The following is a 23936-nucleotide window of genomic DNA, read 5'->3' as shown; positions in this document are numbered from 1 at the left end:
CTGGAAAGTTTAAATCTTTATCTAAATTCTTTGCGTGAGAACCACTCCAAAGTACAGCACATACACCATCACTCATAGGAGAGAAAATTCAATTGATCAATCATTAACACATACTTTAAACTTGCAATGATTTATGCTCAGAAAGGAGAGGACAGAGAGAAAAGAACTTCTGCAACCTTGCAAAATTGATAATTACCTAGGATGGTGTGAAGACCAACCCCCTGGCCAAAGGTATAGATGACCTGTCTAGCACCAGCGCTCACACCGCACCTCTCTCTGACACTCTCTTCACTCGCTACACCAACAGCATCCCGAGCTCTGCAGCATTCAGCATCGCCGTCTCTCTGACTAACTAAAAACTAACTCAATTATACCTTTTCTTTCCTCATGTACCACCCATTAATGTTTCAATATCGTAAAATATTAACTCTGATTGGTCAGGCAAGGGGGGGAATGTCATCACACCATGCTTACATATCACTCTTTTCAGTTAGCCCTTTGTTAATAAGTCCATCCCTTAATTTTTATTCAAACTTTATTTTCCCACCCGCATTCACATTACATTCGAAACAGTTGTTAATTTTTTCATGTGGTTTTATTCATTCAGGTCTTGTACTGCTTGTTTCTCAGGCTTCAGGCAGGCTGTGGCCTTGCACTCTTCTTGAACTGCATGTCATCCTTTCGGGAATAATTTCCACTTGTCATGTGCGGAAACCCATATAACACGGCTCACTTAATACATACCCAAGAGGCCTAAATGTGCACTAGTAATAAAGTCAGAAAAACAAACAAACTTTTCAAGAATAAATGGTTTCACTGTATACCACCCATCTCTACTCTATTTCCCTTTATTCATTAATACTTTCCCCACATTAGCATTAGTAAAATAGCTCCATTTATTTTCAAGCACGCAGATGCGAAGCATGTGAGTCTTCAAGAAGCCATTTTAGTACCCTTAGATCATGCGCAAGAATGTCCCTCAAAGCGAAAGTTCGTCATACTGCATAGATGCAATTGACGCATGCGCAATAAACATTTCCCGTTAGCAGCTATTTTAGAACTTCTCTCGAGTTACTTACATTAGTAAATACATAGGCAAGCTTCTCTGACCCTTATTTTGATGTGGTGCTTATAAGTTTCACACAATACGTAATTAAGAACATGTTAGGAAGTTAAATGAGAGGATTGTTTCCAAGCAAGTCTCTTTTCTACCAGTCCTTGCTCCATCTCTCTGGCTTCCTTGGTCGGTGTGGAGCCACCAGAGGGGGAGCTATCAACAAGCACCGGGCCCCCACGATCCATCCGCAGACAAGACAAAAAGATGCCATCCCATGCAAGCAAAATCTGAACTTCCCGACCTCTGAGCCTCCTCCCTATGAATCGCTTCCTGTTCATAGTCTGCTCACTTCGGCAACTCTAACCACCAGCGGTAAGCATCAGGACTTCAGTCAGACTTCCAAAACATAGTCAATTGCCCGTGGGCAAGGATCAAAGACAGATCTAAAAACCTATCAGTAGCCTTTCTAGCTGACAAACGTTCATGAAGGCCGAGCAAGCATAAAGAAGGACTCAGAGGGGATTCTCTATCGGTGGCCCTGCGAACCACCTGGAAGACCCCTGTCCCATAGGATAGTAAGACCGGGCAGGACCAAACCTTGTGTAAGAAATCTGCATCCTCAACGTTGCACTGGGGACACTCCGAGGCAGCAGCAGGGAACATTGCATGTGTTCGTTGGAAGTCAAATAGGCCTAATGCAGGTAAAAGAACTGGATATGTTTAAAACAGGTATTTCTAGGCACTTTTGAATTGGATTCCAGGATCCTCCTCCACGAGGAATCAGTTAGAGGTGACCCCAGGTCTGCCTCCCAACGTAACCGGAGAGCTGCGAGAGCTGGTCACGCCCCCTCTAACAAAGCCCCATAAAGTAACATGACTGCTTTTGTTCAGCCTGTAATAAAGAAGAGAGGATGAAGGCAGTCATGCTCCAGAGGCTTCACAATACCGGCATCCCACCATTCCTGTATCTTGTTCGTCAAGGCGCCATGGAGGAGGAAATGGCCCACCGGGATATCGTAAGACTCCCAGATGCTCGAAAAAGGACACAATTCTCTCCCCGCATAAAGATCACCTAGGACATCAATCCCTGCTGGCGGCCACTCACAGAGACACAACCACCCTCCCTGTTGACCCCACTGCCGGATCACCAAAAGAGAAAGCTCACAGGACTATGGGTTCGGTGTACGAGTCCGTGTATGGGAGGCATCCAAATCTACCATGCAGGCCTAACCAGGATATTTGAGGTCCATACTCTGGAAGCAGGCATGGGCTACAGAAGGAAAACCAGCAGGTAATCCCTGGAAGGAGAGCCACACTCAGCAGCTCCCAAACATCCCATAAAAAGGCCAATCAACTAGCTACGCACTGGAGCTGCGCCACTAGGTAATGCAATTCCAAGTTGGGTGCAGCAATGCTTTCCTTGACCACAGGCAGCCGCAAATTCCAGAGGGATACAAGATGACATGAGGTGCCCCATTAAAGCAAAAGAAGAAAGCCATCAATCTCCGGAAAGAATCATTGGGGCAACACCAATGGCAGTACTGCAATCAAGTAAAGAAGTCTGGGCAATATATTCATTTGGAAACAGCCACACACCAATTGACCGACAGAAGCCATTTAGTACAGAAGGCAATGGAGTGACACGGCCCAGTCAACACATGCCTAAATTTTTCCTATATACAACAAATCCGGGAGCAGCAAACAGCCACACCCAGGTACAAATCGTATCAACTCAATGGTAGAGCCATTTGGATGTGACCACAGTCAGGGCCACCCCCCTCAAGGGATAAACACATGTCTTGGCCCAATTGACATAAAGTCTTGAGTGAGCTCCGAAGTCCAATAGCGCTGGTACCAACACTAGGAGGTGGACATCTCTCCCCTAAGATACAACAAATGTTCAGCGTATAGAGAGAGGAAAGTATAGTTAGAGCCAATGTTCAGGCTCTGATAGTGAAGTCCTTGGCAAATCGTGCAGGCAAAAGTCTCCATTGCCAAAGCAATTAATAGGGATGATGTGGGCAACCCTGTCGAGTACCCCGCCCTACCGCAAAGGCCTTCGAGATCAAGGGACTGGAATGGATCTTAGTCAGGGTGGCCAGATAAAAGAAGCTTCATCCATTTGATGAAGCACACACCCAAGTCCATGTCAAGCATCGTAGCATACTGGAAGTCCCAGTGGAGTGAATCAAAAGTTCTCCGAATGTTGACCAAGATGACCACTGCCTCCGCTGGGAAGCACTCCCGACAGTCTAAGACCAGAAATAATTGCCGGGTATTAGGCATAGTGCTGCGTGTGGGGATGAAACCTGTTTGATCCAAGTGGACAAAAGAGCACATGGGGGAATAACCGATTTGCCAGAATTTTACTTAAAATTTTGTATTCTGCATTAAGCATAGAGAGAGGGTGGTATGAATCAAGAAGAAGGGGGTCCTTACCTTTGTTAGGAAGTGATACAATGACTGCTTACAGCAGCAAGTGTGGGAGCTGACCACGCTGCTCAGAGTAATTGAAATATGTGAAAGGGGGTAGGCCCAAATATTGACAGCTAACTAGGGCCTAAATACAGTACAACAACATTATAAATAACTGCCACTTCAGATGCTGCTATCAACTTAAACACACTAAGGCCAATAACACATTTCATTGTTCTTAGTTATTTATCCAACCAATTATTCAATACTTTTCATTGAGCTTTTTCTTTTTCATTAGAATGTTAAGAACACAGAAAACACTATCAATTTCACGTAGAATTATAACAAAAATACACAATACAAATACAAACTGAATCAACGCAATATAAATACAAAGTGAATCACAAAACCAGTGAATAATTTCTCAATGCAACAACGCTATTCATGGTTTGTTTGGAAGATTTATACTATCCTTTGCGAAGTTGCCACTTATTGGGAACAAAATTTCACGCTAGTAAGGGTTTAGTGATTTTGACCGATCCTTTAGAGCATATCATATTCCTACATATGCGTTTCCCAATATTATTTCTGGGGTTCTCTTCAGGGCTCTGACTGGGTACAATCTAAAAATGAAATAAAACACTTTTGAGCGTAATTTCTCACCCCTTCTCTATATTTTTTGTTACCAAATAATGATTATTAGTACCGACTTATTCTTCTGTCTATTCCTTTCTCTTCAGGTTATAGACAAGGCGTACATGTTCCGTCCTACCTAATTAGACTCATGTCAGTTGACTATCCGATCTGGAACCTAAAAATGAATGGGTATGTTTAATGTCAAAATTTGAAAACTTCAGTGATTAAACAAACAGTCTGGCACAGCAAACTTGAAAAACGTCTTACTTTCTCTGTTTATCGGAGCCAACCTAGTTTCTTTTCTTGTCTTGTTTCTTACTTAAAGATGAAGAATAAGTTCCCGAGTTAGTTCTTAAGTTTGTACCAAAAACACGCACTGACTTCCGCAATTAAAGATCGAGGCCATCAAGTTCTTCCGCAAAATCCGACTAAAAGTCTTTTTCTCCAATAACGAGAGTAATTCTCCCAGTGAACCTTCGGGGCTAGCCAATAAATCAAATTCGTACCTCCTACACATACTATTCCAAAAGAAATTAAAGCCTTTGAACAAGTGGTCCTTTCATCAATACAACAAGTAGAGAGAAAAAAGATCTTTAGGAGGAACAATTTAACATCACAGCAGCAGAAAGCGATCCAAGATCTCAAGAAAGATAACTCGATTGTCATTAAGTCGGCTGATAAAGGTGATGCAGTAGTAGTTTGGCCAAAAGACATGAATTTGAAGGAAGGTAGAAGTCAAGTGCACAACCCAGTGTGGTACCTGCAAATTAAGGAGGATCCAACACGACAGATACAAGAAACCATAATGAAGATGCTCACGGAGGGACTAGAACAAGGAATTTTGGGACCCAAAGAATTTGATTATCTCAATCAAAAACATCAGAGGATTCTGGTCATTTATTTTCTACCGAAAATTCATAAGCAACTGATGGAGCCCCCTGTTAGACCGTTTCCATCGTGATGCGATTCGTTGATGGAACCGATCTCTAAATATGTAGATTTCTGTTTTAAACCTTTCCTGCAAGATGTTCCCTCATACCTGAGAGACACAACAGACTTCATCAACAAAATAGAGGGTCAACAATTCAATTCTTTACAACAATGGCTGGTATCCTTTGATGTGGTCTCCTTGAGCACACAGATTCCCCAAGACAAGGCCCTACAAGTAATTGAGTTTTATCTGGATACAAGAGCACGTCCTCACCGAGTTCTTACTCGATTTATATTACAACTAGCTAAGGTGGCACTAAGGATGAACTACTTCAAGTTCGGGGATATATTCTTTTTCCAAACGAAGGGGACTGCGATGGGTTGTCCTTTTGCCCCAGAGATGGCGATACTCTACATGGTCCATTTTGAAGATAAATTCATTTTTAACGATAACCCTTTTTTGCAACATTTGACACTGTGGTATTGTTATATAGATGATATTTGGTGCCTTTGGAAGGGATCCTAAGACGATTTAGGAAGATTTCATGGATGGCTTAACACCAGACATATTGACATTCAGTTTAGCATTACCAAAAGTAAGACAAGTCTAATTTTTCTTGATGTTGAAGCTAGATCCTGCAGAAATGAATTAGTGACCACTCTCAACAGGAAACTGACCAATAAGAACACAATTCTCCACTAAAAGAGTTTTCATCCTAGAAATTTGAAGGATAATTTACCATAATGACAACTATTGAGGGTTAGGAGAAATTGGTCCTGCAAAGAAGATTTTGAGCTTCATGCTGCCACCTTTTGTGATCAACTAAAAGACAGGGGATACCCCAGAAGATTGCTCAAACATGCAATGAAACGAGCGTGGTACACACCAAGAGAGTGCCTCCTGACAAAGAAGACTAAATTGTCTTTGGATAAACTGGTTTGTATTTCAACTTATGGCCTGCATACAAATAAAATCCGGCAAATCATTCTGAAGAATTGGCACCTTCTACAAAATTTAGAATACCCTCTTCAGCAGCCTTTATTTGCCATGAAGAAGAATGTCAGCATTGGCCAACAAATCGTGCAGGCGTAATTTGCCCCCTCTACCAAAAAGAAGGATCTACTAGCACAATGGAATTTGAAACCGGTGGAAGGCCATCATAAATGTGGTAATTGTTCAGTTTGTGAACTTGTCATTTAGGGCTCTGAGTTTGTACACGATATCAACAGATGGACTCACAAAGATTTTTCCAACTGTAGACGAGAAATGTCATGTACGCCATCATATGCCCATGCCAAAAAATTTACATTGGTAAGACAACCCAACAAGTCAACCAACGTATAGTGCAGCATTACCAAAAGTAAGACACGTCTAATGTTTCTTGATGTTGAAGCCAGATCCTGCAGAAATGAATTAGTGACCATTCTCCACAGGAAACTGACCAATAGGAACACAATTCTCCACTAAAAGAGTTTTCATCCTAGAAATTTGAGGATAATTTACCATATTGACAACTATTGAGGGTTAGGAGAAATTGCTCCTGCAAAGAAGATTTTGAGCTTCATGCTGCTACCTTTTGTGATCAACTAAAAGACAGGGGATACCCCAGAAGATTGCTCAAACATGCAATGAAACGAGCATGGTACACACCAAGAGAGTGCCTCCTGACAAAGAAGACTAAATTGTCTTTGGATAAATTGGCTTGTGTTTCAACTTATGGCCTGCATACAAATACATTTCGGCAAATCATTCTTAAGAATTGGCATCTTCTACAAAATTTGGAATACCCTCTTCAGCAGCCTTTATTTGCAATAAGGAAGAATGTCAGCATTGGCCAACAAATCTTGCGGGCGGAGATTGCCCCCTCTACCAAAAAGAAGGATCTACTAGCACAATGGAATTTGAAACCGGTGGAAAGCCATCATAAGTGTGGTAATTGTTCGGTTTGTGAACTTGCCATTTAGGGCTCTGAGTTTGTACACAATATCAACAGATGGACTCTGTTAGACCTGACACCTTTTGGCGTGGTTCTTCCCCCATCTTTTTGCCTCTGACCCTAACAGACTCACAAAGATTTTTCCAAGTGTAGACGAGAAATGTCATGTACGCCATCATATGCCCATGCCAAAAAATTTACATTGGTAAGACAACCCAACAAGTCAACTAACGTATAGTGCAGCATCGCTCCAGAATTAAAACAAAGGTGGTGACAGCTCCGATGGTTAATCATTTTATGGAAATAAAACACAGTGAAAAGGAACTGAAATGGACTGTGATATGCTCCATCAAACCAAATCCACGAGGAAGAGACATGGAGGTAGCCTTGTCACGGAAGGAGGCTTCTTTGATAATGAAATTCAACAGCGCTGTGAGCGGCTTGAATGAAATATCAGAAGTAGCCAGAGTATGATACCCAAAGTTAAGGAATTCCTCAAAACACTTAAGTAAACTGGCGAATGTGCCTGAGACGAAGAACATTCGCATCCGGTTAAATTTTGCTTCAGCATAATTCATATCATCACTCTAAGACAGTCTACTACAACACTCAGAATGCAATTCAAACAAGACTCAGACCGGTGGAGTATTAATACTAAAAAACAAAACGGTTGTACACGTGATTGCTTCATCCGGATAGAACCTGCTCACAACGCTGTCAGCAGTATTTCTGGAAAGTCCGTTTATCACATTTGTCGTCCATATACGGAGTATCCCCACCCTCAGTGCCCTGCTCGATCCCCTGCAAATGGAAGCGCATGTGGCTGCATCATCCTTAGAGCGTTGGGTGCACACCATGCTGGCACCAAGAGAGGGCACTGGACCCCAGTAAGGGTAAAAAGCAGACACTCAGGAAAAATCTCCAACTTCTCCAGCGATACAAAGGGGGACAAATCCTCAAAAGACTGAGGCACCAAAGAGGAGGGAAAGAGAGCACAGAATAAGTCAAGTGAGGTGGGTGCCCTGTGAGTGAACACACTTGCTCACTATTAGGCAAAGCAGCAGGAAAGGAATAACTCCAGACATTTGCAGGGTCTCCCACAGTAGACTCCGCAGCATGTGCTGGCCCTACATCAGGGCTTGTGCACTGTGAGAGAACACACTGCACACCCTAGGTGAAGCAACAACGGCACTTAAGAAATGACTTCAGACACTTGCGGGGTCCCCCACAAAAGACTCCGCAGCATGCCCTGGCCCCACGTCAAAAGCACATTAAGGGGCCCAGTCGCCCGCAGTTCAACTCACCACCAAAAGCCAATAGGGAGGTGGCAAATCACGAAGCACTGGAGTACAGAGGCTCCTGGGGCCTGGGGTGGTGTGTCCACGATTCCACAGGCCTCCTTCCTCATTGTGGCCAGGAGAAGCACTGAAAACAGGCTTGGGAGGCCGGGTGGGGCCGCAAGTCCCTACCTAGGCATTGGCTGCTATAAAATTATAGAACGAGGAACATTGGGCTCCGAGGTCCCCAGGCCCCTATGGGCATGCACAGAAGGTAAAGCACATCCCGCCTGCAAGAATTCATCACCACGGGCAAGAACAGCGTGGCCTCCAAGATCAAAGCAGAGTCGCCACTGTGTGCAAGGGGAAACAGGGAAGTCACAGCGGCCCCACAGCAAAGGTCCACACTCCCAGAGCACCTAAGTCGAGACTCCAAGGTCCCTGCAACAGCAGAGCGCCCCCTTACCCATGGAAGAAGGGAGTAGAGGCTGCAGTGGGAGGCTGGGGAAATCGTGGACTGCAGGGAGCTCCGTCGCTCACGTCCTCAGGGTATGGCAGCTGGCTCCGTCCCTTGCTGACAGTTCTGTTGTTTTGTTTTACACCTACTCAAGTATAAACTCCTCTTGAATTGAACCCCTTCCAGATTCAGTTACCAATATGGTTTCTGTCGGAATATCTTGTCTCTGTGGTTATGTGATGGTAAATTAAATTGTTTTTCTTGGCTCTAATGGAAATAATCCAGGAAAGGAGATTATTACAACTGATATTTCTTGTTTTTGATTATCACTTAAATCTGGTACAGTTAGTATACCTTGTTTTAAAGATTCTATAGGATTCATAGTTTCACTTTGGAACATTTAAGTTTTTTGGAATTGGACTTTCTCATCTGCTTTCTAATTGAAACCTGACTGAATGACCACTCTTCCCCTATCATCAATCTTCACACCACACCGGGCTTCTCAATCATTCGTTGCAACTGCAAGGATCGCGGGGGTGTGGGATTAGCCATCATACACAAACACGATCTTTGCTTAACTCCCTTCTGCACTACCAAATACCCAACCTTTGAATATTTAGGAGTTCAGTTCTCCTCTAAAAGCCCCACCCTCATCAAATTGGATGTCATTCGTCACCCTTGAGGAGAAAACACACAGTTCCTCAAAGACTTAACAGACCTAATATCGCAAAACTCCCTCAAAGGCAGCACAGAGATTATATTATACTAGGAGACCTAAACCTGCACCTGAACAATGCTGATGATCCAATAGTACAAGCCATAGCTACTCTCTTGGAAGCAAATGATCTCACCCAACACTGCAACAAAAAACTCACAATAAGGGCTCTACCCTTGACATAATCATCTCTAAACATAACACCTTATCTACCCACTCTATCGTACTCTCTGACTGGACTGAAAACCACCTAATCCTTTTGGATCTCAACAATTTCCAACCTAAGGCCCAACCCAAGCTATTCGTCCCAAGCACTGGGCGAGGAACACACATCGAATCCTCCAGACAGAGTTAGAATCATTAGTCAGTTCCCAAATTCTACCTACACCGGATCTCACCTCCGCCTATGACCTCACCGCTCACCACAACACAAAAATGGCTTAACTCCTTAACACAGTTGCTTCTCTGAAGCTCAAGAAATGAAGCAGTATACCTTCCAGATCCTGGTTTGATAAAGACAAGAACAAATAGAGGCGACAACTCTGATTAGCTGAAAGAAAATGGGGACAAAAACCCTCGCGAACCGATCTCTCGATCCTCGGAGCTGAACGCCTAAAATACAAAAACCACATCTTTAGAGAAAAATCCTCCTTATTTTGAGCCCAACTCGACTGGTCTAGGAACAGACCTGAAGACCTTTTTAACATCATTAAACAGCTAACCTCCTGGTTCTCTCAACACTCAATTAAAGACTCCACTAAGCGGTGCAAAGAGTTTGCAGCATTCTTCTCTGAAAAAATATCCAACTTCAAACTCTCTCTTGTCTCATCCACCTCCCACCCTGCACCAAGGATACCCTCCCTTGCAAAGAGGGTCCACCCAAGGCCTTACCTCCAACTAATGCCTGTATCCCCAAACTCCCCCTCTCAGCAATCCAGAACACTAAACTCAACCCCTTGCAATTGAAAAACAATGCAACTTGGATTAAATTTGACTATATCCCTGAAGAAGTCGTCAATTTACTTGCTAGCATGAAGCCGACATTGCATATCTCTGAACCCCTCCCTGCTGCGCTTGTCAAAAATCGCAGTCTAATCATCGCTCCTACATGGACCAAAATCATTAACTCCTCCTTATCGAGTGGTTCCATGCTGGCCTCTCACAAACTCTACCAAGTCACCCCCTCATCAAAAATACAGACGCCGTCCAAAACGTCCTTAACAACTACAGACATATAACTAACGTCCCTATCCTTGCCAAAACCATTGAAAAATGTGTGCTTGCACAACTCAACAACCACCTTGAAATATACAACCTACACAACACCTTCCAATCTGGGTTTAGGAAAGGCTGCATTACAGAGACGGGAAACAACCTTTACAACGCAACTTTTACAACGCACTACCATTACAACGAAACTTTTACACCGCAACATCCATTACATCGCATGCCATTACAACGCAACCATTACAACGCATGACACTACAACGCATACCACTACAACGCATAACATTACAACGCATACCATTACAACGCATAACATTACAACGCATAGTACCCTTACACTATCCAACACTTACCCTACTGTTGCACCCCCTGGAGTTAGAATAGTAATTTTTACCCCTACACTATCCAACACTTACCCTACTGTTGCACCCCCCTGGAGTTAGAATAGTAATTTTTACCCCTACACTATCCAACACTTACCCTACTGTTGCACCCCCCTGGAGTTAGAATAGTCATGTTTACCCCTACACTACCCAATACTTACCATACATGCAAAGTAATGTTATGCGTTGTATTGGTATGCGTTGTAAAGGTAGTATGCGTTGTAATGGAATGCGTTGTAAAGGTAGTTTTTAAAAATTGGTTGTAATGGCATGCGTTGTAATGGAATGCCTTGTAATGGAATGCGTTGTAATGGATGTTGCGTTGTAAAAAATGCATTGTAAAGGTATGCGTTGTAAAAGTATGCGTTGTAACGTCATACATCCTACAGAGACTGCAATACTGAACATCGTAGATGACCTACTCAGATCTCTGGATGATGGCCAGGCCTGCCTCCTAGTCCTCATGGACCTTTAGGCTGCCTTTGATACTGTCAACCATGACATCCTCCTCATCACCCTCTCACAACATGCAGGTATCAATGGAATTGCCCTTCAGTGGTTTGCATCTTTCCTGAACAGACGCTCAAAGCTAAACAAACTAAACAACAATTCTGTCTCCTGCCCTATTCAACCTTTATATGGAAACCCTTGCAATGATCCTCAAACAAGCCAGAATTGCCTATCATCTCTATGCTGATGACATACAACTCTACATTAAGACATCATCAGTTAAAGACATCTAGCACCTAAACAGCGCTCTCTCCAAAGTTCAATCCTGGCTGACTAACAACCATCTCAAGCTCAACTCCAGCACAACCGAACTCCTGTTCATCCAACTGAAAGAAAACTCCTTTCCCACAGGTATTTAGCTCAACAGCCTGTTAGGACACACACCGGAGCCCCGCAGCGGATCGCGGTAGAAACCCGATCATGGAACCGCAAGTCCCAGAGCCAACCCCGCCCAGAACTACAATTCCCAGAGGGCTTAGCAACGTGAATGCGTGCGGAGGGCGTCACCATAAAACCAACCAGGAAGCCAGAAGACGGCGTCGGATATTCTGAATTCGAGACGCGAGACCGCATTGCCGAGGCTTCAAGGAAGGTGAGCTCTGTATTGTGGTTAAGGGTTGAGGAAACCTAGGACGCTATTGCCGGAAGGCGTCAAGACACAAACGGGTCCCTGATATAACGGGTGTTTGTGAATCCGTCCGCCCTGTTGAACATTGCTAGTCCCCGCTCGAGGGTTATCGAGCGCTTGGGACTCCGTCCCCCCATTGAACCTTGTCAGTCCCCGCTCGAGGGTTATCGAGCGCTTGGGACTCCATATTCCTTTGAACCTTGCCAGTCCCCGCTCGAGGGTTATCGAGCGCGTGGGACTCAGTCCCCCCATTGAACCTTTCAGTCCCCGCTCGAGGGTCATCGAGCGCTTGGGACTCCATATCCCCTTGAAGCCTGCCAGTCCCCGCTCGAGGGTTATCGAGCGCCTGGGACTCAGTCCCCCCATTGAACCTTACCAGTCCCTGCTCGAGGGTTATCGAGCGCTTGGGACTCCTTATCCCTTGCAAACCCTGCCAGTCCCCTCTCGAGGGTTATCGAGTGAGAGGAATCAGGAACATTCATGTAAAGGCCTTATCAGGTCGATCAGTTCTTTTCATTGTTTGCCCTCCGTTGGAGAGTGTCAGGACCGACACGACTGCGGAGGACGACTTGAGGAGCACCAACCTTATTGCTCTTAGATCGAGTGGCATTGTCGGCCACTGCTTAGCACGGTGCCCTCTGTTGGTGAATGCTGGGACCAGCATTTGTGCAGAGGACGGTTGGACCAACCATCGTTATCCCTGCACTGTACCGTCTTGTCTACTGTTTCCATCTGGTAGTACATTGCAGTAATAAAGAGCTGGTTTACATACCACGACTGGTCTGTTCTCTATTCTTGCGGTAAAGACCTGTGCGTTCAAGGGGGGTGTTCGGGTTACCCAATCCCGAGGAATCACAGGATTACACAATATCCGACCTTTATATCAACACCAATCACCCTCCCGGTTGGGTAACAGGCCATGGCCTCCATAGAGGACGTATTGGCGGTGTTGCTAGATGTCCAGAACGAACTAGCTGCATCGCGCCAGGAAACGGCGGATCTAAGAGCTAGGATGGACAACCAGCAGAGGAATCCGTTCAACGCAGGGGCTCCTAACACAGGAACGCCTGCTGCCGTGGTGGTGGAGATGCCAGTAGCGATACCGCTTGCCACACCGGAAAGGTACAGCGGGGATCCCACCACAGTCCAGGTCTTCATAACGCAGGTGGCATTCCTCTTCTGTAAGCCGAAGTCCTTTCCCACCAACCAGGTGAGAGTCGCCTTCAGGATCTCTTATCTGGCGGGGAACGCCGCTCAGTGGGCGGTGCCTTTGGTGAGCAGGGACGACCCGCTTTTGTATGACTGGGAAATGTTTCAGGAAGAGTTCATGAACGTGTTCGACCGGAGAGCGGACTCCTACACCGCGGACAGGGAATTGCTAGAGCTGAAACAGGGCACATCAGGGCTCGTCCAGTACCTGAATGCATTCAGGTGCCTGGTTGCTGAAACCAAGTGGCCCCCCGCCAAACAAAAGGCGCTCTTTCACCAGGGTCTGAGCGAGGACTTGAAGGATGTGATTGCACAGATTGACCCACAACCAGTGCACTGCGAAGACCTGATCAGCCTGGCCCTTCGCCTTGAACACCGCCTCAGCGAAAGGCGGGGGGGTGTTCACAAGAAGGACAAAGCCCCACTCGCTCCAGGCCATCCGGCCACCACAGAGGCGACACCCGCCCAACGTACCGAATCCATGGACATCGGGGCCGTCAGAGCCAGCCTTACGGCAACCGAGAAAGAGTCACGTAGAAAACAAGGTCTTTGTTTGTACTGCTGCAAGAAGGGACATTACGTCCGCGAATGTCCTGCGAAACCAAGAACAGGACGTTCTCGCCCCATTCGCGTGTCAACCGCGACTGTGGACAAGACGGCGTAAAACTAACGGGCTCCCGGAACAACGAAGGGGGTTCCCGGAGTCATGGTTTTATCCCTTCAGCACAGCTGCAACCATCGGCGAGCAACAGACACATGTTCATTCCGCTACAGTTGATGGTACGGAACGAATGGGTTTCGGTCTCAGCCATGGTCGACTCAGGGGCCACAGGGCTGTTTATGGATGAGAAGGAAGCACAACGAATCGGAGTGGCTTTGCAGCCGTGCGCGGTCCCAGAGGAGGTCTTCGCTGTGGACGGGCGCAGGCTGGTTTCTGGGCCCATCAGCCACCACACCGGTGACGTTGAGGTGGTATACGGGACACAACACAAGGAGGTCATGGACTTCAACATCATCTGTGCTCTGCAGTATGGGATCATCTTGGGATTGCCTTGGCTGAAAAAACACAACCCTTCGATCAACTGGTAAACCCATGAGCTGCAGATGGACTCCCCTTTTTGTTCCCGGTCATGCAGGTGGTCAGCGGGGTCGCACACGAGCACAGAGACCACAGGGTGGGAGGTGGCCACAGCAGCAGAAAAGGAAGTGGTCCTCCCTGAGGCATACCTAGCCTTTAGAGACGTGTTCGACGACGACCAAGCGGAAACGCTCCCCCCCCATAGGGTCTATGACTGTCAAATCGATCTGGTCCCTGGTGCTACGATACCTGGCGTCTGGCTGTACGCTTTGTCCGAACCTGAAAACACCCACCTCCGTGTCTATCTGGATAAGATGTTGAGCCTCGGGTTCATAAGGCCTTCAAGATCGCCAGCGGCATCACCGCTGTTTTTTATCCCTAAAGCCAATGGGGAACTCCGCGCCTGTGTGGACTTTAGGGCGCTCAACGCCATCACAGTAAAGAACCAATACCCCCTGCCGCTCATCAACGTGCTCCTGGAACAAGTTAAGAAGGCCCGTGTGTACACCAAGCTCGATCTGAAGGGGGCTTACCATCTGGTCCGCATGCGTTGCGAGGACGAGTGGAAAACGGCCTTCAAGACGCGGTTCGGCCTCTTCGAGTACAGAGTGATGCCGTTCGGGCTGTGTAACGCCCCTGCAGCGCTTCAGTTCTTCCTGAACGACGTACTTAGAGACATCCTGGATGTATACGTCGTCGTATACATCGACGACATTTTGATTTACTCGGACACCACAGAGGACCACGTGAGACATGTGTCTTCGGTGCTGCGGATCCTGCGAGAAAACTTGCTCTACTGTAAGCTCAGTAAATGCGATTTCCACGTGACAACAGTGGAATTCCTCGGGGTCATGTTAAGTCCCGAAGGACAAACAATGGCGGAGAGAAAGGTGAAAGCCATGGCAGACTGGCCGACCCCTAAGAACATAAAGGAAGTGCAGAGCTTTCTTGGCTTTGCCAACTTTAATCGCAGGTTCATAGAGGGGTTCTCGGGGCTAGTGACTCCCATCACGTATCTTCTGAGGAAGTCGGTTACGTTTCTGTGGCCGGCAGAGGCTGACCTATCCTTGCCCATCCTGACCCGGAACAGCAGTACCTGGTGGAAGCGAATGCCTCGGATCTGGGGGTGGGGGCGATCCTATCACAAAGGAACCCTTTGACGGGGTTGCTGCATCCCGTTGCGTTCATGTCCAGAAAACTGAACGTGGCGGAACGGAACTATCACGTCGCCGAAAAAGAGCTCCTGGCCATCAAGGACGCCTTTGCCGAGTGGAGACATCTGCTGATGGGTGCCAAACACGTGGTGTTGGTTTTCACCGACCATCGGAACCTCCAGTTCATGACGGCAGCCAGGCAACTGTCTCCACGTCAACTGAGATGGATGCTGTTCTTCTCCGGGTTCCACTTCACCATCACATATAGACCGAGCACCGAAAACAGGAAAGCCGACGCTCTTTCGAGGCAATCCACCGAGTCGGAGCGTCCTCTGCCGACCTTCAAGTCCATCATACGCCCGGGTGCCGTGGTGGGAGCGATCCAGCCGAGGGCCTTCCTCCAAGGAATACAGAAAGGCGTCAACACCTTCCGATGGAAAATATGGTTCCAGAGGCACGAGGAATGGCAAGTTCGAGACGGCATACCGGTGAGGGGCCGTTGTGTGTTGGAGCCTACCGCACGCCTACGGAAACAAGCCTTCAGGTGGTGTCACGAGTCGCCCTGTGCGGGGCACTTCGGTTTGGAGAAAACGGTCGACTACGTTTTACGCCAGTTCTGGTGGCCATCTGTGAGGGCCGATGTTCGGAGTTGGATAGCCGCATGCGCGATCTGCTCAGCCATGAAACCGGATCACAGGCGCCCACAGGGCTTTCTGCAACCGCTACCGACTCCCGCTAGACCATGGGACCGCATCTCCCTGAATTTCGTGGTAGGATTGCCAGTGGACAAAGCGTATACCGCCATCCTTGTGGTAATCGACTACTTGACCAAGATGGGTCATTTCATAGCCTGTAAGGGAGTGTCCACGGCCGGACAATTGGCGGTCACGCTCCTGAAAGAGGTGGTGAGGGCCCACGGCCTCCCCAGCGTGATCGTTTCGGACCGGGGATCGCAGTTCACGGCACGGTTTTGGAAAACCTGGTGTTCGGCACTACATGTCACTTCCGCGTTGTCCACCAGCTACCATCCGCAAACGGACGGCCAAAGGGGGCGCCTCAACCAGACGTTGAAACAATACCTCCGCTGTTTTATCGACAATGGCAAGGAAGAATGGGTGGATACGTTGTGGCTTGCAGAAATCGCATATAACAACGCCACACACACCTCCACAAAAGTGTCTCCGTTCTACAGCAACTATGGGCATCATCCCAGGTTCCTCCCTCTGTTGCATCCCTCGACGACATCGGGCATTCCTGAAACCACCAGAAGAGTAGCTCACATCTGGGACACAACCATGAGCGCCAGGAGGTGCTTGGAAGAGGCCAAAAGGATCTACAAGGCGTCAGCTGATAAACGACGGAGGCCAGGCCCGCTATACAAGGCAGGGGATTACGTGTGGGTATCATCAAGAAACCTGAGGTTCCGTGAACACAGCGTTTTCCATCCTCGGTTCATTGGACCGTATCGCATTAAGGAATGCATCAGTCCTGTGAATGTGCGGCTGGAGTTACCGGACAGCTTGCGCATTCACCCGGTGTTCCATGTCTCCCTGCTCAAACCCTCGTTTACGCCCAAACCTCCTGCCACTGCACCGGTGTGGGTGAGCGGGGACCGAGACTAAGAGGTCAAGGGCATCAGGGATTCGAAATGGCGCAGGGGTAGGTTGTGGTACCTTGTTGCGTGGAAAGGGTATGGACCGGAGGAGGAGTCGTGGGAGCCTGTCGCCGGAATCTGTGCGCCGCGGTTGGTATCCGCTTTCCACAAGAAGTTTCCGGATAAGCCTGGTCCGGCAGGGGGCCCCTGACGGAGGGGGAATGTACTGTTAGGACACAAACCGGAGCCCCGCAGCGGATCGCGGTAGAAACCCGATCACGGAACCGCAATTCCCAGACCCACCCCTGCCCAGAACTACAATTCCCAGGGGGCTTAGCAACGTGAATGCGCGCGGAGGGCGTCACCATAAAACCAACCAGGAAGCCAGCAGACGGCGTCGGATATTCTGAATTCGAGACGCAAGACCGCATTGCCGAGGCTTCAAGGAAGGTGAGCTCTGTATTGCGGTTAAGGGTTGAGGAAACCTAGGACGCTATTGCCGGAAGGCGTCAAGACACAAACGGGTCCCTGATATAACGGGTGTTTGTGAATCCGTCCGCCCTGTTGAACATTGCCAGTCCCCGCTCGAGGGTTATCGAGCGCTTGGGACTCCGTCCCCCCATTGAACCTTGTCAGTCCCCGCTCGAGGGTTATCGAGCGCTTGGGACTCCATATCCCCTTGAACCCTGCCAGTCCCCGCTCGAGGGTTATCGAGCGCTTGGGACTCAGTCCCCCCATTGAACCTTACCAGTCCCCGCTCGAGGGTTATCGAGCGCTTGGGACTCCTTATCCCTTGCGAACCCTGCCAGTCCCCGCTCAAGGGTTATCGAGTGAGAGGAATCAGGAACATTCATGTAATGGCCTTATCAGGTCGATCAGTTCTTTTCATTGTTTGCCCTCCGTTGGAGAGTGTCGGGACCGACACGACTGCGGAGGACGACTTGAGGAGCACCAACCTTATTGCTCTTAGATCGAGTGGCATTGTCAGCCACTGCTTAGCACGGTGCCCTCTGTTGGTGAATGCTGGGACCAGCATTCGTGCAGAGGACGGTTGGACCAACCATCGTTATCCCTGCACTGTACCGTGTTGTCTACTGTTTCCATCTGGTAGTACATTGCAGTAATAAAGAGCTGGTTTACATACCACGACCGGTCCTTTCTCTATTCTTGCGGTAAAGACCTGTGCGTTCAAGGGGGGTGTTCGGGTTACCCAATCCCGAGGAATCACAGGATTACACAGCCTCACTGCACTAAACTGCAAACTATCCATCCCCAACTCTGTCAAATCCCTGGGGATTACAACTTGTCAAAAACCTGAACATGAAAGAGCGTATTAATGCCTCAGTTAAAAGTGCCTTCTGCACGTTGAAACACCTGAAAAAATCAAACCCTTCCTCCCCATCGAAGACCTAATCACTGTGGTGGAATTCCTAGTTCTCTCCAAGCTGGACTACAGTAGCGCACCAATCATGGATGCCAAAAAACCACCCTATTCCCCTTTAAAAGCTACACTCCACGTAGCGGTCAGATGTCTGTTGGGGAGAGTTGCTTTGACCACATCACTCCCACACTCAGGAAACTTAACTGGCTATCAATCGATGCAAGATGTGTATTCAAAACTGCTTGCATAACCCACAAATCTCTTGATGTGGAATACCAGCCTAGCTTTCAAAACAACTATCAAAAGATGGACAAAAGAGTCCTTTTCGAAGCTCTAACAGTCTACTCCTGATTCTGCCCAAATTTAAGAAAGAAAAATCTAGCTCCTGCTCCTTCTCCGGATACGCTCCCAGAGTCTGGAACTTGCTGCCTCAGGATTTACGTGACAATAACTCATTCCCTCATGTCAGGAAAAAACGTAAACTTTTGCTTCTCAATAAAACCTAAACCCTCCCCCCCAAACCATATGAATGGCCTGATGATCCTACCCCACACCCTCCACTTAAATCTGAGCATCGCTACCTCTAGTAAAAACTGTGCCTTTACTCTCTACACCCTCACAACTCCCTAACCATAACTAACTGAGATCCATATAATTTTTGTATCCTACTGCCTACCCTATACTTCATTTATATACGGTTAATATGTATTTTTATGTACGCTTTATGTATCTTGTGCAATTGATGCTATGCCTTTTACATATACTACTGCCTATTATATACTCATTTTTATACAGCTACTATGTATTTTTTTACTCTTTATGTAACTCGTGTAATTGCTGCTCTGCTAACTCTGTATAGTACTCTGATACCTTTGGGAGAAGATCACACTATATAAAACTCGATAAATAAATAACTTAACAAGAAAAATCTGGCTATCATGTTTTTCTGTCATTTGCATTTGATATGTTAGCCTTCTTACTCTTTTGAGTATCTTATGATGGTACCTGCCATTTTGTCAACATTTTCCTGTTATTAGAGGGTGATAGGAATAATATGCAATCATTTAGTTGAAACTCTGTAAGTTTTGTGTTACGATTATAGTGAAACTGTTGTTACTCTTATGGTTTAGTCATGTTTTCGCTCATAATTTGAGTAATTTTTTTTCATATGGTCTTCGCGCTAATTTACGTAGTCTTACAAAGATGTTCCTTAGAGAAATAGTTTCAGAATATACCATTACCTCTACATCCCTCGTCCTCGAATCAGTCATCACTCATGAGGTATTCCACAGACAGGAAACAAAACAGGAAACGCTTTTAGGCTCCACCCCCATTCCTGCCAGGTGCTATAGCAGACCTAACCACCAGAAGCACATCCTGTTTTGTTTCCTGTCGGTGGATTACTTGATGGGAAACGCTGGGGTTTGTGCCGGGCACTTACCTGCATCTTTGTCCTGTGGATCCTCCTCTGCTGGGCTTTGGGGGGCTCCCATGGACCGTCGTGGGATCGGTTGGAGTGGGGCTGCTGGGCTTCCCTGTCTCCTCCTGGGCTCAGGTGACCTGGGCTGCTTGGCTTCTCGGGTCTTCCTGGTTTCCTGCTGCCCTGCTGTTCCTCCTGCGGCTGCCCTGAGGTTCTCCTGCTGTGCGAGGGGTTCCTTGGTGGTGTTGACCTGCTTTCTGCTGTGGGCGTGCAGGTAGGGGCTGTGTGCGCTGGTTGCTGTGGCGCGCTGCTCCCCGTTTTGTCTCTGCCCTCTCGCCTGGCCCTCTCTGTGTGGGGGCCCGGGTGTCTCCTCCCGATGTTTCTTTCGTGGTGTGAGGAGGGGCGGGGGGGTTGATATGCTCCTGCCCCCTCTCCGGGGGACCCGGGTCGGTTCTGGCCTCTCGCCGGGCTTCCTCTGCTGCTCCGAGAGGTCGCCCGGCTGTTCTCCTGTGTCCGCGCATGCGCATGAATCGCCCATGCGCGGTTGAGCATTTCCTTGCTGGCACTGATCGGACCGGACGTCCGGGTGGGCTCCGGGCGCTCCGGTCCTTGGTGATCGTTCTGTGCCGTCCGGGACTATCGGACTTTGGGGCGATTGCCGGCGGGCGGGGTGAGTGTCTGTCTCTTTCCCCTGCGGCGGCATTTTCCTCCTATTTCCCGCGCCGGCTGTTTGCCCGCGGTTTCGTTTTGCCCGCCCCTCCCCTTTTTTCCTCAGGGCTGTTTGTGGTTGGCTGGGGGGTCAGGGGGGTTTGCCTCCCTGGTTGATTTGTCGCCAGTACTGGTTCTTGTTGGCCTTCTCTGGCCTGTTCCAGTCCTCCCTAGGGGGGGTTAATCGGGGTGTGCACTTCTTGATATATATGTGCTTTTTTGGGAGGTGGTCTTTCTCATTGTAGTGTTCATTCCTTGTTGCTACTTTGTGTGTTGGGTGTGTTATTATGGGCAAGCACCATCGTAAGAGGAAGCATTCCTCCCCTGTGCCTCCCTCTTCCCCTGATTCCAGTGGGGACTCCTCCTCCCCTCCTGTGAAGCATGCACGAAAGGGTGATGTTGGTGATGACCGGATTAGGCGTCTTATCCTGGAGACTCTTTCCACTATGAAGGCGACCAAGAAGGGTGCTGCTGGTCTTTCTGGTTCTGCTGATCTTTATTCTGACATTTCCTCCTCTGCTGAGTCTGATGAGTCTTCTTTGTCTGCGGTTGAGCTTCAGGGCAAGTACATTTCCAGGGATCTCTTGCCTGACGTCCTTTCACATGTGAGGGTTAACATGGGGTTTCCTGATGATTCTGCACCCAGTACCTCTCGGGATTCGCTCTTGCTGCAGTTTAGGAAGCCTGTTGCCTCTTCCTTGCTGGTCCATCTTTTTGTCTCAGATGTCCTGCTGAAGGAGTGGAAGGACCCTGATCATATTTCCATGCCCAGGTTTATGTCCAAGTACATTTCCAGGGATCTCTTGCCTGACGTCCTTTCCCATGTGCGGGTTAACATGGGGTTTCCTGATGATTCTGCACCCAGTACCTCTCGGGATTCGCTCTTGCCACAGTTTAGGAAGCCTGTTGCCTCTTCCTTGCCGGTCCATCCTTTTGTCTCAGATGTCCTGCTGAAGGAGTGGAAGGACCCTGATCATATTTCCATGCCAAGGTTTATGTCCAAACTTTATCCCTTGCAGGATATGGCGGAAAATTTGCCTGATTCCGTTCCTGTGGACTCTGTTGTGGCCAGTCTTGTGGGTCGTCTTTCTATGGTGGATGATAACATTCTGAAGGGCGGCGTGGACAAAAAGGTGGATTCTGCCCTGAAGAAGTCTTATGCCGCCTCGCACCTGACTCTTCGTTCTGGCGTTTATGGGGCGTATGTTGCCCAGTCTCTGCTGACCGATTTCAAGTCCTTGTTTTCATCTATGCAGGAGGGTGCCAGTTGTCCAGAGTTGCTGGAGTCTATGGAGCGCCAGGCGGAATTCCTATCGGACATCGCCTTTGATTCTGTGAGGGCTTCTGCTATGTCCTGTGGTTCCTCTGTGGCTGCCCGTCGTAACCTGTTGCTGAGAGATTGGAAGACGGACGCGGCCCCGCGTTCCATGGCTTTGAGGCTGCCTTCCACTGGTGCCCGTCTGTTTGGTGACTCGCTGGAGGAGAAACTGCAGAAGGTCTTCAAGGAGCGCAAGCATTCTTTGTCCTTTCGTGATCTTCCGCCCCGTGGGGGTTCCTCCTTCTCTGGTGCCAGGTCTTTCCGCCAGCCTTCCAGATTTCAGCAGTCCTCGTTTCGGAGTCAGCGTGGCACTGGCCGGTCTTATCCCCGGAAGTTTCAGAAGAAGTCCCAGAGGGGTGCGGGGCCTGGTCCGCAGCGTTCCTGACTATGCCAGCCTGGGGACGTTCTCGCTGGTGGTCCACCTCTGGTTGGTGGGAGGCTTCGCCAGTTCCTTCCTGCTTGGCGCCTGACGTCCTCCGACAAGTGAGTGCTGGATGTCTTGTCGAGGGGCTACCGGATCGAGTTCCTGTCCCCCCCTCCTCCCTCCGGGGTGGTGGTGACCCCTTCTCCTCGGGATGCCTCCCGCCGTCTGGCCTTGTCGGACGGGGTTCGTTCTTTGGTCAGCAAGCTTGCGGTTGTCCCTGTTCCGATGGCGGAGAGGGGGTTGGGCGTCTACTCCATCATCTTTGTAGTGCCGAAGATCACAGGGGGCTTCCGGGTGGTCATCAACCTTCGGTGTCTGAACTTGTTCGTGAGGAAGATCCCATTCAAGATGGAGACGCTCCAGAAGGTTATCCCGCTGATCCAGTCCGGTTGGGTGTTCTCCACTCTGGACCTCCAGGATGCGTACCTGCATGTCCCGGTGGCTGTGAGGGATCAGCGTTTGCTGCGCTTCTGCCTGGAGGGTCATCACTGGCAGTTCTGCGTCCTTTCCTTCGGTCTTCGGTCCGCCCCCAGGGTGTTCACCAAGGTGGTGGCTCCCTTGGTGGCCCATCTCCATCTCCTGGGGGTGTCTGTGTTCCCGTATCTAGACGATTATATGGTTCAGGCTCCATCCCTGGAGGTCATGTCTCGCCACCTTCTCTTGACCATGTCTACGCTCAGGGAGCACGGGTTCTTTATCAACTTGCCGAAGTGCCACCTGGATCCTGCCACCCGGAGGACCTTCAGCGGTGCGGTGTTCGATTCTGTGTTGGGCAAGGTGTTCCTGCCGGACGCCCGGATTCGTCGCCTTCAGTCGTTGCTGAGGAAGTTGTTGTCTCGATGCCTCGGCTCCCCTCCTTCAGTGGCTGGAGATTCAGGGCCACATGGCTGCTTCTGTCTTCACCGTGCCCTGGGCCAGGGTACATCTGCGCCCTCTGCTGTGGCATGTGCAGCGGTGGGTCCCTTTTGTTATTGTTGTTATTGTTAACTTAGGTTTCTATAGCGCCAACTCACCTACAGGTCTCTAGGCGCTCAAGACCGATAACAACAGCAATGATTAAGAACGTAAGCAAGGCAAGAAAGAAAAAAGGACTATAGTGCAACTTATTTGGATGGGCCGAAGGCCTCCCTAAATAAAAGAGTTTTTAACAGCTTCCTGAAACGCAGGAGATTCGCTTTTCTCCGAAGTGATTCTGGTAATTTATTCCATATCTGTGGAACCAGAACCAAGAACGATCTCCCTCCTTTGGTTTTTAACTTATATCGAGGGCAGACCAGTAGCTGGGAATCAGCAGACCTCAAAACTTGTTTGGGGGTGTAGACCTCCAAACGTTCTTTGATATAGGCAAGGGCTTGCCCATAAATAGCCTTGTGGGCCGTGCACAAGCTCTTAAACTCCACCCTCTGCACAATAGGGAGCCAATGTAGCTTAAGCAGTAGAGGAGAGGCATGGGTTCTTCTAGGTAACCTGAAGACCAG

This window comes from Lissotriton helveticus, chromosome 2_2, assembly GCF_964261635.1.
Source record: "Lissotriton helveticus chromosome 2_2, aLisHel1.1, whole genome shotgun sequence".
Lineage (NCBI taxonomy): Eukaryota > Metazoa > Chordata > Amphibia > Caudata > Salamandridae > Lissotriton > Lissotriton helveticus.
The sequence above is the reverse complement of the archived record's forward strand: the minus strand, read 5'-3'. Positions refer to the sequence as shown.